This window comes from Schistocerca serialis, chromosome 1 (genome assembly GCF_023864345.2).
Source record: "Schistocerca serialis cubense isolate TAMUIC-IGC-003099 chromosome 1, iqSchSeri2.2, whole genome shotgun sequence".
NCBI classification, from domain to species: domain Eukaryota; kingdom Metazoa; phylum Arthropoda; class Insecta; order Orthoptera; family Acrididae; genus Schistocerca; species Schistocerca serialis.
The window spans coordinates 948,257,337-948,272,299 of record NC_064638.1 but is presented as its reverse complement, the minus strand read 5'-3'; the positions used below and the strand labels follow the sequence as shown (position 1 = coordinate 948,272,299).

At 43.3% G+C, this 14,963-nt stretch overlaps 1 long non-coding RNA gene across 1 annotated transcript in view; it reads right to left on the bottom strand.

The window, feature by feature from the left end:
- The window catches only part of LOC126458566 (uncharacterized), a 37,310-nt gene extending 23,315 nt beyond the window's left edge, over nt 1-13,995 (bottom strand). The window contains exons 1-2 of the long non-coding RNA XR_007585662.1: nt 13,860-13,995; nt 11,114-11,180 (exon numbers count right to left, since the gene is read on the bottom strand). This is a non-coding gene — a long non-coding RNA (uncharacterized LOC126458566). The remainder of the gene's footprint in view (nt 1-11,113; nt 11,181-13,859) is intronic.
- Nucleotides 13,996-14,963: the final 968 nt, after the last annotated feature.

Below are 14,963 nucleotides of genomic sequence, written 5' to 3'. Positions count from 1 at the left end.
TGGAGTGAAATAAAGAACTTTTTAGGAACTGGAGTTGCTATTCATCAATTGAAGTTCAGTGTTCATTTTCGGTATCAGAGCCACATCTATTATTAAAGCGCTACAATGCACATCAATATAATTAACATTTTTATGAGAGGGAAATACGAGACGCAGACGACAAACGTCTGTCTTATTCAGTGGTCAATGGCAAAGAGCTGGTCACACTCATTCACAAAGCTCAGACGTTAAATATTTGCACTTTTGGGATGAAAATGTCTATTCTCCCGTCTGTGACAAAATACCGTCAGATTTGAATCGCTACCAACTACAAGACTAATAATGCCGAAACAACGGTTAAGCGCAGAACAGATAGATCATGTTTGCACATGTTTTCACGCAGTATTTGTTTTGTTCAAAAATGGTTCAAATGGCTCTGAGCACTATGGGACTTAACTTCTGAGGTCATCAGTCCCCTAGAACGTAGAACTACTTAAACCTAACTAACCTAAGGACATCACACTCATCCATGCACGAGGCAGGATTCGAACCTGCGACCGTAGCAGTCGCGCGGTTCCGGACTGAAGCGCCTAGAACCGCTCGGCCACCACGGCCGGCATTTGTTTTGTCTGTGACGTACTCGTGCTAGTGTAGCTTCGTTTAAAGTTAAAAAACTGGTGTAGCGTGGAACGTCTTTAGCTATGACTTTGGGTATCATTGAGACGTGCTCGCGGAGTACTGCTAGGACACGAAGTGAGGCAACAAAAATATTCGCCTGAGTAAGAATGAAGATGGGTAACAAATCGAAAATTACAAAGTGATGACACGGCAGCGTCGAAAAGAAAATGGTAAAAATGGCGAAAGTGATGACGTAGCTGGCCCGTCGGCTATATAAAGTTCAGTGACAGTCCAAATTTAGGATTTATCTACTCTGTAACCAGTATGCTACTCTGTGTAACAATAGTATTAAAGACACCAATAATTAAATTTGTAGCACAGAGACGTTCTAAAGGCGTTTAGATCACATATCGAAGTCACTATAGCGACGCAGAGAAAAGAAAAATGACATGAAGCCGCTGTTCCGATCACAGATTCAGGTCGTTAATACAGTTGCGGGGTTCAGTGGTAGTAGGCACTGTGCTGCACACCCTTTATTAAAAAGGTGATCAATTTAATTTCACTCAGTTACGCATTAAAAGGCATCTGTAATCACTGATAGATTGCATGGGCACAGGACTATCACATGTAGAGGAGGGAGAAATTTCTGGGTTCACCTATCAGTTAATTCATGAATTCGTCAAAGTGGCTTGATACTGCAGAAGATCCAGTGGCGGTTGGTTTCAAAAATCCACCGCCAGGTGACGGCTGCGCGGAGGGACACCGGCATCCCCGATGGCGAGGCGCCTGACGCCACCCCAGTGGCGCCAACCTGTGCGTCGGCGGTCGAACGGCCCCTCGGTGGAGTGTCTAAGCGACCGTCGGCAATCCGGCCTCCGCTCATGTCGGCAGCAGGAATCTTTTACTATCGGAGGAAACGAGGACCCGAGGTTGCAACACTACTGAGAGTCACCCTCTCGGGCTCAGTTCGCGACAGTGCTTGGTCGGGTCATTTCGTGGCAGCTCTTGTAGGCTTTATTTCGTGACCAGCAGTCGCGCATGGTATCCACCAGTTTGCGGTTAATGTGTTATTTCCCACAGCCGTGATGAAAGCACCCAGATACTGTCATGCTCAATTTTTGTCAAGTCCTCCACCGTATAACGCTAATAGCAAAGTTGACCATGTTTAAGCTGCAAATGTTCGGTTCGCAACGCCAGAGATCAGCCTCAGTATTTTATCAATGTTCTACATCTATATCTACATCCACATGGATACTCTGCAAATCACATTTAAGTGCCTGGCAGAGGGTTCATCGAACCACCTTCATAATTCTCTATTATTCCAATCTCGTATAGCGCGCGGAAAGAATGAACGCCTATATCTTTCCGTACGAGCTTCCTTATTTTATAGTGGTGATCGTTCCTCCCTATGGAGTTCGGTGTCAACAAAATATTTTCACATTCGGAGGAGAAAGTTGGTGATTGGAATTTCGTGAGAAGATTCCGTCGCAACGAGAAACGCCTTTCTTTTAATGTTGTCCAGCCCAAATACTGTTTCATTTCGCGATAGTACAAAACGTGTAGGTCTGTTACGTTTTCTAAGTGTTCTGCCAGTAAAACGCAGTCTTTGGTTAGCCTTCCCCATAACATTTTCTATGTGTTCCTTCCAATTTAAGTTTTTCGTAATTGTAATACCTAGGTTTTTTGTTGAATTTACGGCTTTTAGATTAGACTGATTTATCGTGTAACCGAAGTTTAACGAGTTCCTTTTAGCACTCATGTGAATAACCTCACACTTTTCGTTATTTAGGGTCAAATGCCACTTTTCGCACCATTCAGATATCTTTTCTAAGTCGTTTTGCAGTTTGTTTTGATCTTCTGATGACTTTATTAGTCGACAAACGACAGCGTCATCTGCAACCAACCGAAGACGGCTGCTTAGATTGTGTCCCAAATCGTTTATATAGATAAGGAACAGCAAAAGGCCTATAAGACTACCTTGGGGAACGCCTGAAATCACTTTTACTTGATGACTTTCCGTCAATTACGACGAACTATGACCCCTCTAACAGGAAATCACAAATCCAGTCACATAGCTGAGACGATATTCCATAAGCACGCAATTTCACTACGAGCCGCTTGTGTGGTACAGTGTCAAAAGACTTCCTTAAATCCAGAAATACGGAATCGATCTGAAATCTCTTGTCAATAGCACTCAACAGTTCATGTGAATAAAGAGCTAGTTGTGTTTCACAGGAACGATGTTTTCTAACCCCATGTTGACTGTGTGTCAATAGACCGTTTTCTTCGAGGTAATTCATAATGTTCGAACACAATATATGTTCCAAAATCCTGCCGCATATCGACGTTAACGATATGGGCCCTGTAATTTAGTGGATTACTCCTACTACCTTTCTTGAATATTGCTGTGACCTGTGCAACTTTCGAGTCTTTGGGTACGGATCTTTGGTCGAGTGAACGGTTGTATATGATTGTTAAGTATGGAGCTAATGCATCAGCATACTCCGAAAGGAGCCTAATTGGTATACAGTCTGGACCAGAAGACTTGCTTTTATTACGTGATTTAAGTTGCTTCACTACTCCGACGATATTGACTCCTACGTTACTCATGTTGGCAGCTGTTCTCGATTCGAATTCTGGAATATATACTTCGTCTTCTTTTGTGAAGGCATTTCGGAAGGCTGTGTTTAGTACCTCTGCTTTGGTAGTCCTGTCTTCGATAGTATCTCCATTGCTATCGCTATCGTTAATTCGGTAGTCTTTGTCGTGCTAGTCCTGTCAGTCTGCTCGCAACATGTTGGTCTTTTAGCATAACTTCTGTCGACTGGGATGATTCTCATTATCTTTGACGATATTTTGTGTCCTTCCATGTAATTCTGGTTTGGCCGACAGGAAGTCTGAGGATCGCCTGTGTAGTGCGAAACTATGGACTGGCTCGTTGCCACCACTAGTATCGAGACTGCCTCTCATTTCAGTGTGTATACTAGAGTACATCTGCTTTTCTTTTAGTTGTCTGTTGCTGGTCTGTAGTCTCCCCCTTTCTCTTCATTGTCCAATAAATTTCAATCAGCAATAGAAATCCCTGCAGCATGTGAAGTATGGAGAGCAGGTGAGGTTCTTCCAATCTGATGTTAGGAAAGACGGTGACAGGCAGAACTCATTTATTTCTTTTGTTTCGATCCCTCTGAAGCCTAAACAAACGAGAAACTACTAGTTACATATTAATACGAAACAAATGTTATCATTTCATCCCGACCTTTTCACAAAAAATCTACGGCGCGGATCCCACCTGCGCACACAGCTTTCTCTTTTTTGCATAGCTACGGTATGTGTACCGCTGGTATAACAAACAATATCCATTTTAATTTAAACTATCGCTGCGCTGTTTTATGCAAGGAGATTGTTCGGGTCTCCTCACAACTGAACACCGTCGGCTGTGACTGCAACAACGGGCGGACGAATTACAGAACAGCAGATCATTCACCAGTTCATTGTTACATGATAAGCACGCTGATAACGCATGCCGGGCGGTGAAGAACCCGCCGTCACATACCAGAGCCTCTGCCTTACGGAGAGAAGGAAAGCACTTGGACTGATTATTCTGCACCGATATTTGTACAGCATTTCTGTGAGGTTTGCATCTCATTTAACAGCACAGTATAGTTCACGTCTATACTGCTACTCTCGTACACGGGATATTTTAAAAAAATTTAAGCCACACAAGGCCGTCACTGAATCTCATAGGCGTCAGTTACTGGCGGATTATGTGGCCTCGTTCGTCCACCTACCGTAGGCTGATGGAGAATGTACGGTCATTAAGACACTGGATCTCCCCTCTCGTCCGCGAAATGGATCTAACTGAACTACGTTCCGATAACACCGAGGTCTTTGAGTGCTTCCGTAGGTGGCCTGACTTCATTTTGTACAGAGCGTAAAGGGTCAGTACTGAGGGATATGACAGGAACAATCACTTTAAGCAGAAAACTTCATATGGACATATGAGCTATTCCGATTGGTTTTCGTGGCTGAACACATTTAATATACATTTATTTTGACGCTAATGACGCACGCATGTATGTTTTAACCACACAACCTCTTTGACATTTTATTGTAGCTCAACCTATTTCGTTCCTTTCAACCTCTTTGCTCGAGATGTCTTTACACCTTCAAACTGGCCCGTTGAACGCGTGGCTGTGCGTGGTGCGTTGCGCGTGAAGCAGCGCTAGGGATTGAGAGTGTTTCAAGGAGAAGCATCGGTTAAGTGTGTTTGTATACGCGGTGGCTAAGATATGCCTCTACAGCAATGAAGAATTTGTAGATGTGGTGTATGTTTAAGGATCCTGCGACAGGAGCGCAGAGTGCTCCTGCTGTCGAAGAATATCGTCGGAGCTTTTCGAAATGTCAAACTCCTGGTCGTAGAGTATCTATCAGAGTTTTCAGTACTCTGCGTGAAATTCTCTCAAGTGCCTATTTTTCTTCGGAACATGAAGTTCAACAAACAGTGCAGAAACGCCAACACATTGTTGGAATGGTGCAGTGTAGTCCCGATACCAGCACACGGCGACTTCCTGCATGTATCAACATGCAACGAACACACGAATGGCGAACATTCCACATAAAAAACTTGTACCACATTTCAGAGAGAACGTGTCCAAAACCTTCACGTTGGTGACAGTTCCAGACGACATGAATTTTGTCACTGGTTAATTGACAATCGTTATTTACTTCTATTAATACTATCTATGATGAAACCACGTTTACATGGAATAGAATCAACACTACACATAACAATGATCGTTGGTGGGGGGTAAACCCACAGGCCACCAATTTCGCAGCTCGTTTTTCGATCAACGTTTCATGCGGCATGTTCAGTAACATGACAATAGCTCTACGCATTTTAGAAGGACGATTGATGGGGCAAAATTACTTGCATTTTCTGGAAAATTCCTTGATTGAACACCCTGAGGATGTTCCTTCACCCGCGCGTAATACAGTGTACTTCCGTGACGGAGCTCCTCCACATTTTGCTGGACGTGTGGCGGAACATCTCAGCCGAGCTTATCCTAATTGCTGGAATGGTCCACGATACAATCAAGCAGTTAACTGGCCACCAAGATCGCCAGAGCTTACGCAAATAAATATTTGCTAATGGGTTCGAATGAAATATGAGGTGTACAAATGAAAGATAAATATGCGAGATGAACTGCTTGAGTGTATCGTTGACACAGCTGTACCCGTTACGGAACGTGCACAGACTCTCAGACAACAGCGCAACATGTTCACCCAAGAGTGCACAGATGCACTGACGTTGACAGATGCACTGACGTTGATGGTGGAGTATTCGAACATTTATCGTGAACTGTACGAAAATTCTGTAATGTGACGTCTACGATAATGCTTAGAGGTGAATATGTTAAAAATATATATTTTCCAACTGATATTTTGTAAAACGCATGTTGTAATTTTCACTAACTGTTGTACATGTGTAAATCTGTAAACTTGACAATGTACTGAGCCATAGAGAAAATAAATAGCAATGTAAAGTGCATTAAATATGTTCTAACTGGGTACCATTCAGGAAAGTGTATGCGTCCATATGAAGTATTCTGCTTCAAATGATCGCTCCTATCAGATCCCAAAAATTTGACCGTTCCTGCTGGGATGCCCTTTATTTGGGCTGCTATAAAGAGTCGTGTGAGCGCTAAAGATGTTGCTCCAGTTGTTGTTGAGCGTTCAGTGACTTTCGAGCGATCATGGATCACAACAGCTCTGCTTTCTGAAATCCGTGTCACGACGAGACGTTGCAATAGTCTTTGCAGAAGAGAGCTACACACCAAAGTGGAATAGTGTTTCTAATTCAGAAGCTCGTCCGTGTAAAATTGCTTATGATTTTTGAGTATTCGGTGATGTGTGGTTATATAAAAAGCCTGTTTGCCTGCCTTCTCATTAGCTGAAGCTGTGAATTTGTGTATGCTCGCGCATCGTACTGAGGCAAGTTCCCTCTTCTTTCTCCAATGTATTGTCTCAGGTGAATAACCGTGCCGCGTGGCTGATGTTGAAGAATGCTTGTGGAGTACACTGTCGGTACGGGTGATTGCGGAAATGAAATAACAACACAGAATTCAACGTAGCCATCCGACGAGCGGATTATCATAAACACACACTCACGGCCCCGCACTGTGTATCAATGCGGCAAAGCTTGTGTAATTCCAAGCATATTTGCGAGTCATATGACTTATAGTTTTCAGTTTATTACCAATTTTCACTCTTATTCCGGCGAATATTTTTGTTGTCTCATTTTGGGGCCTAGTAGTGCTCCGCGAGCTCTTCACAATTACAGCTGACTCACTGTCAAGGCTAAACGATTGCCACGCTACATCAGTTCTTTTAACTTTACACGAAGCTAATTGGTAACAACCCCGCGCAAGCACCTACACTACCACGATGACGGTAGAGGCAAAACAAATGTTGCGTGGCAAACATGTGCAGACATGATCTATCCTTTGAGGGTTCAACTATTGTTTACGCATTTAGTACTGAACTCTCCCGGGAAACTCGGTGATTAAGAACTGCAAGTGGCAATCATATCTCAATTTGTCTACCAAATACTAGTGCATAAATCTTTTCGACAAATAGTGTTGGAATGCTCAGTGCGGTAAATGTAGTGTCCGTAATCACTATCGGCTACGGAGGACAACGTGGTCTCGTTATATTCTGAAACTACTGACTCCGTACATTCAAGTGAAGTGGGAAGGCGTAAGTAAAACAGGCTGCCTGTAACTTTATCAGAATCGATTTCAACTTATAGTTGCAAAAAATATTCCATTAGCAAAATACTATATTTTCTGTTTTAAGTCATACCACATTACTGCGCAGAGAGCTAATAATTTGGAGATGTCTTCACTATCACCGACTGATGTACTCTGCATTTAATGTGACACATTTTCAGTGGAACATGCAGTCTGTCTACCGAGATATGTCTCCAACTCATTTCAAAGAGTACCTAAAGGTTCCGTTACATTTTGTTTTGTACGCTTGTACGCCTGGTGTAGCAACTAATGTTGGAGATACAGTGCTTCGTTCAATTCTCCCGCTTTGGAATGAAGGGAGCCATTGCAGCTGCGCTGAATGAAGTTCAGTAGCTGTATCATTAACTGTTCTACTCTGCCAAAGGGTTTGTTAACACGACAACTAACAGACTGGTTTTAATCTTCTCAAGTATCTGCATCAACATCTATACTCTGCAAGCCACCTTATGGTTTGTGGCGGAGCGTAGTTCTGCTCCCTTCCATTCGCGAATGGAGCATGGGAAGAAAGGTTGTCGGTAAATCTCCGTATTTGGATTTTTCTCATTGTAGACACTTCGTATGAGATGTAGCTGGGAGGAGGTAATACGTCGCCCAACTCTTCCCGGAATTTCAGCGGTAAAACTCCGCGATGAACAACGCCTCTCTTGTAGCTTCTGCCACTAGAGCTCGTTGAGCATTTCCGTAATGTTCCCGCAGCGACTAAAATGTCGCTTAGGAAATGTGCTGCTCTTTGTTTGGTCTTTATCCCTTCTATTAATCAGACCTGGAAAGAATTCCAGACTAACGAATAATACTCAAAAACTAGTCAGTAAGACACTTCTTTCGTGGATTAATTACATTTCTTTAAGATTCTTCGCGTAATTCTAAGCCTAGCATCTGCTTTTCCTACAAATAAACTACTAACATTTCTCATTCTTTAACATAAGCGGCTGGTAATGTTCTCTCAAATTTTCAACAGCGAAAGTAAATCTACACATTTGTGGGTTCTGATAGTCTACAAAGGTGAAGCCACGTGCAGGAAGCCAAACATCAGGTTGAATCATACAATCTGCAGACGAATACTACTCCGAATCATTGCCATACTTCACATTCGTAAATGCTGTTATAAGCATGTCTTGATGTTAGACAGCCGGCCGGGGTGGCCGAGCGGTTCTAGGCGCTACAGTCTGGAACCGCGCTAACCACTACTGCCGCAGGTTCGAATCCTGCCTCGGGCATGGAGGTGTGTGATGTCCTTAAGTTAGTTAGGTTTAAGTAGTTCTAAGTTCTAGGGGACTGATGACCACAGATGTTAAGTCCCATAGTGCTCAGAGCCATTTGAAGAATACACTGAAAGAAATGCACTGCCAAAACTATAACTGCTATGGCACATTGCAAGTATTTTATAAGAAATGCTAAAGATACTAATTTTTGCTGCACAAAGAGCCGATTGCAACATTAGTTTGTACAGCCCTTCCTCTCTAGTGCGCAAAGCGGCGAATAAGCAGATGCAGCCATGATAAAAGGACATAGCGGTGGTGGTAGGAAGTTCCTATGGGACCAAAAGAACGTAGAACCGCGCAGCGCGAGGTCCAAACTGCACACACGCGAATTTTAAGCACTTAAAACATACAAAAATATCTCAAATCATTAGTTTTGGATTAACTTGCTGCTCATATCGACAGCAAAACTGTTTCAGATGTAATAGCTACACAAGTGACTAGCACAGAAAAGAAAAATAAGGCAGTGTGTGACGTTACATTCTAGACGATTTCCATCAATTGGGACTTTAATTTGTTGCCAGGAAATATTTTACAGCCATTCCTCCAGCACAGTTAGCATCATTATTTTTCGATAACGTATATTTTCTAACAATGAAACTCTTCCTTGTTTTATTCCCTGTAACTGTCACGAAATGAAAAGTGTCCATGGGATGAGGGAAACAAAAATTTTCCTTGTTCCAGGCACACCTGATAAAATAAAAATTAAGGCATTCAGACATTTCCAAGTAGTTACTAATTTCATTTGACAAAATTGGTTGTTGTTGTTCTGATCTTCAGTCCAGAGACTAGTTTGATGCAGCTCTCGATGCTACTCTATCGTGCGCAAGCTTCTTCATCTCCAAGTAACTGCTGCACCCTACATCCTTCTGAATCTGCTTAGTGTATTCATCTTTTGGTCTCCATCTACGATTTTTACCCTCCATGCTGCCCTGCAATACTAACTTGGTGATCTGTTGATGCCTCAGAAAATGTCCTACCAACCGACCCCTTCTTGTAGTCAAGTTGTGCCACAAATTCCTCTTCCCTGCAGTTCTTTTCAGTACCTCCTATTTAGCTAGTATGGAGTAAGAAGTGTTCGTGGCTGTTGTTCTGTCTTATTGTCCCACCAAAAATATTTCATCACATTCGTAAAACGCGCTGATGGAAACTGAAAGTGTGCAAATAACTGAAGTTTAACAATCCCGTTCCGCTGATGAACCTGAAATGACAAAGAACTATCGGAAATTATACTGTCCAAAAATTTATTGAAAAATTCTTTATACTGCTGAAAAATTTCTTTCTCGAGAGGGTCAATCACACTATTATTTCTGGGTGGAATCCGAACTATACGAACAGTCTTCTCGTTGTCCTCCTAAAGATAGAGATATTGTTATGTCTATGCCAAGAGACCTACAAAATCAAGGAATTATTTTTTACGACTGGTAATAAGACGTTTCGAATCTAATACTGCAACTAATTCTCTTCCATTTTTCCAGATTACAAGATTTTTGCAAATAAACAGTGTATTTTTTTCATAAATATTTGGTCCTAATCTACCTTTAGGTTCCTGGAGAGAGATATAAAGTTGCGGAAAGATATCCATTAATGCCTATCTGTGGCCATGTTACCGAATAGTTCTATGTCATAGCATTCATCGACTGCAAAGCCACTCTGTATTTTTGCACTCGGCATGATAAAGTTCGGTTTGCACGTAATTATTGCACGAAACCTGACTGACTGGTTTTATGCACAGCATTTTTCAGGATAACAAGAAACTTTGTCTTCACGCCAGTAACGAATTTTCGTCTTCACATCAGATACGAATTTCTCTTCAGTATTACCTATTAATAACATCATCTATACACGTTTACTTGAGGTAAACTTCGTGATTTTGCTACTTTCTTTTCCAGGCAATTTTCTAAATCTGTTTGATTAGGTGGAAGAAGCCTGTAAATTAGTAATGTTTATCTCATTGGCAATTCAGAGCGCGTTGTCTTGTAGATGTACCTATATAACGGTGCACTGACTGTTACTTAGAATATACTTACTATACTTAGATTAGTTTTTCTTTCACATTTTTGCGAGTTTCATTTTAGCGTATTTTTCGTAGTTCATGTAAAACTTTCTTCCATTTATACACTTCACGTTCGAAACCAAAATGGCTTTATACAGTTCTTGACTTCAAGTATTTTCTCCCTCCTTCATTTAACCAAAACATTTACAGTCTTCCTTTGTTACTTAAAGCTAGTAATGTAATGTTTTTTTTAGGCTAGGAGGGTACTGTATTTTCGTTCTGTATTTAATTAGCATACCAATCATAGTTTGAACCACATTTCGCAGAATCGTTAGAGTTATTTCTTGTATCTTCTAATGTTTCCTCAATTTCTAGCGAAATGTCCAAGATAAGAATTAAGAAATTGCACACAGGTAAGTTTTCAAGAGAAGTAGGTGATTTTTATTGCTTACCACGTTCTTCGTATTTCATCTTTACAAGGTTGGAAACATTGATTGGATTCCACATTACTGTTGAACTCTGGAACGGGCACAAAGACAGATGCTATTAGCAAGCATATACGAGGAGAACACAAAGAAAATGAAATCAGTTTTCTCTTCATTCTTGACACTTAGCGGTATCGCAAAGGCGTCTGATAATTATTACGGATATTAAACGAGTTGCAAATTCGAGGGAATAGTAACTGTAAACAACTGTGCCAGAGAAACTATGAACGGAAAACGAAATTCGCTTTACACGTTGTACCGTGTTATCTGTTCAGCGATGCGCATTCAATCAAGGTTAAGCACCTACCAGGTTGCACATGAGCTGTCTGCTACAACTACGGTAGGGCTGTATATTTCTCCAGCTGGGTAACTAATTTGGCAATTTTCAACGTTAAAAAAATACTTGCAATGTGTCTCGACAGCTAAAATTTTTACACAGTGTTTCTTTCGTGTATTCTTCCTACATATATAAAAAAATCAGGACAGGTTTCGATATGTCGGAAACGTCTTTACCTACGCTTAAATTTATCGCGTTAAATGGATATTATTTGAGGGCTACGACTGTATTGCAAGATTTTTATGAAATAATACACTCCTGGAAATGGAAAAAAGAACACATTGACACCGGTGTGTCAGACCCACCATACTTGCTCCGGGCACTGCGAGAGGGCTGTACAAGCAATGATCACACGCACGGCACAGCGGACACACCAGGAACCGCGGTGTTGGCGGTCGAATGGCGCTAGCTGCGCAGCATTTGTGCACCGCCGCCGTCAGTGTCAGCCAGTTTGCCGTGGCATACGGAGCTCCATCGCAGTCTTTAACACTGGTAGCATGCCACGACAGCGTGGACGTGAACCGTATGTGCAGTTGACGGACTTTGAGCGAGGGCGTATAGTGGGCATGCGGGAGGCCGGGTGGATGTACCGCCGAATTGCTCAACACGTGGGGCGTGAGGTCTCCACAGTACATCGATGTTGTCGCCAGTGGTCGGCGGAAGGTGCACGTGCCCGTCGACCTGGGACCGGACCGCAGCGACGCACGGATGCACGCCAAGACCGTAGGATCCTACGCAGTGCCGTAGGGGACCGCACCGCCACTTCCCAGCAAATTAGGGACACTGTTGCTCCTGGGGTATCGGCGAGGACCATTCGCAACCGTCTCCATGAAACTGGGCTACGGTCCCGCACACCGTTAGGCCGTCTTCCGCTCACGCCCCAACATCGTGCAGCCCGCCTCCAGCGGTGTCGCGACAGGCGTGAATGGAGGGACGAATGGAGACGTGTCGTCTTCAGCGATGAGAGTCGCTTCTGCCTTGGTGCCAATGATGGTCGTATGCGTGTTTGGCGCCGTGCAGGTGAGCGCCACAATCAGTACTGCATACGACCGAGGCACACAGGGCCAACATCCGGCATCATGGTGTGGGGAGCGATCTCCTACACTGGCCGTACACCACTGGTGATCGTCGAGGGGACACTGAATAGTGCACGGTACATCCAAACCGTCATCGAACCCATCGTTCTACCATTCCTAGACCGGTAAGGGAACTTGCTGTTCCAACAGGACAATGCACGTCCGCATGTATCCCGTGCCACCCAACGTGCTCTATAAGGTGTAAGTCAACTACCCTGGCCAGCAAGATCTCCGGATCTGTCCCCCATTGAGCATGTTTGGGACTGGATGAAGCGTCGTCTCACGCGGTCTGCACGTCCAGCACGAACGCTGGTCCAACTGAGGCGCCAGGTGGAAATGGCATGGCAAGCCGTTCCACAGGACTACATCCAGCATCTCTACGATCGTCTCCATGGGAGAATAGCAGCCTGCATTGCTGCGAAAGGTGGATATACACTGTACTAGTGCTGACATTGTGCATGCTCTGTTGCCTGTGTCTATGTGCCTGTGGTTCTGTCAGTGTGATCATGTGATGTATCTGACCCCAGGAATGTGTCAATAAAGTTTCCCCTTCCTGGGACAATGAATTCACGGTGTTCTTATTTCAATTTCCAGGAGTGTATATACTGCAACAGTCACTTGTTACTGATATTTTATTAGCACGACCCGTTTTGGCAGCATACTGCCATCATCAGATGCACTTACAGTTACTTTTATATTGTAATTAATATGAACTGAGATTAGTTTCCTTTGCTGTGTGTGCCGGTGAGGTTACGTGTTGAAAAAAAAATGTGTTTACTAACCACTCACCTAATATTTACCATGACATAATTAAGTATAGACATAAATGTTTGATCTTCACTGTATACTACTGTTTTAGCAATAGAAACTAGTTTACCTTAAGTATTAAGGCTCGTTGGATTGACGTAAATAAATGATTGTGAATGTGTTAAGCCGTGTTGTACTTGTTACTGTGCTCTGTGTCAAGGCAGCGAAATTATCAACAAAAATGTAATTAAATACACTTACAAGACGACTAATCACGCTCATCACATAACATACACACTATAACGGATTTATCTTCCCGAACAGGCGTCTTTTTCGACACATAATCTCACTGCTACACTACGCAAAGGAAACTAATCTCACTTCATATTAAGTACAGTGTAAAAGTAATTGTAAATGCACCTGATTATGCCAGCATGTTGCCGGAAAGCGTCATGCAAATAAAATATTAGTAGCAAGTGACTGTTGCAGTATGTATTACTTCATAAAAACGTTCGCTTATAAGTAAAGTCGTTGACCTAAGACCATTTCTTACCAGTGAAGAAGAGTCGGAGTGCAGCCCCTTCATATTATTCTGAATTATTTATAGATAGCACCATGGATTTTGCTGCCCCTCAAGATTTCATTCCTAAGTGTTTTTAGCCGTCTGCAGAGTACATTCCATTTAGATTTAGCCGGCCGCGGTGGTCTCGCGGTTCTAGGCGCGCAGTCCGGAACCGCGCGACTGCTACAGTCGCAGGTTCGAATCCTGCCTCGGGCATGGATGTGTGTGATGTCCTTAAGTAGTTCTAAGTTCTAGGGGACTGATGACCACAGCTGTTAAGTCCCATAGTGCTCAGAGCCATTTAGGTTTAGTAGATGGATTTTTAACGATATTGTTTTACTTCTCGGCGAAAATCTAAACCAGTGGAGGACTTTAGAGAAACTTTATTCTTGAGACAGCACCCTCGGCTCAGAGCTGTGAATGGGCCTATGGGTGGCGCCACTGTGGCAGGCGGCTGACTTAGTGGGTTTTGAGTGGCAGCCCGGCTGGCGCGGCGCCACGACGAGTCGAGGGGAAGCGGTTGCACCACGCAGCGTGCTTACTTTAGAGTAATGCTTACTTTGGCGTTCTCTGCCCGATAGCAACTCATTTGAGGCCAAGCGCAAGCGACCGGTGGGCAAGAGGTGAGTCAGTGGCACGATCTAATGAAGGCAATGAACTTGCCGGCCCCTAATACCTCTCAATGCTGTGGCGTGCACCGTACACTGAGTAGCAGCACCTTATGACGTAGCTACACTGTAAGCTCAATATTAATTACCTGTTCTAAAACGTCACAGTCTCCAGCCCCAAACACTTTCCTAAATCTTTTCCTAATTTCTTTTTGAGATTTCGCCACATAAAAACACTAATTATTATATAAATTTAAGGTGGAGGGGGAAGAAAGAAAGGAAAGGGAAGGAACTGTTGCTATCAGCTGCAACGTGAGTTTATGCGGAATCAGCGACGACGAGTGAAAATGTGCGCTGGACCAGGAGTTGAACCTGGGATGTGCTGCTTACTCGACAGTTGCGTTAACTTCTGCGGCACCCAGACACACCATTTATCGCACTTGAGCGGAATATCTCGGCACGTCTCTCAGCCGACCCACATTCCCAC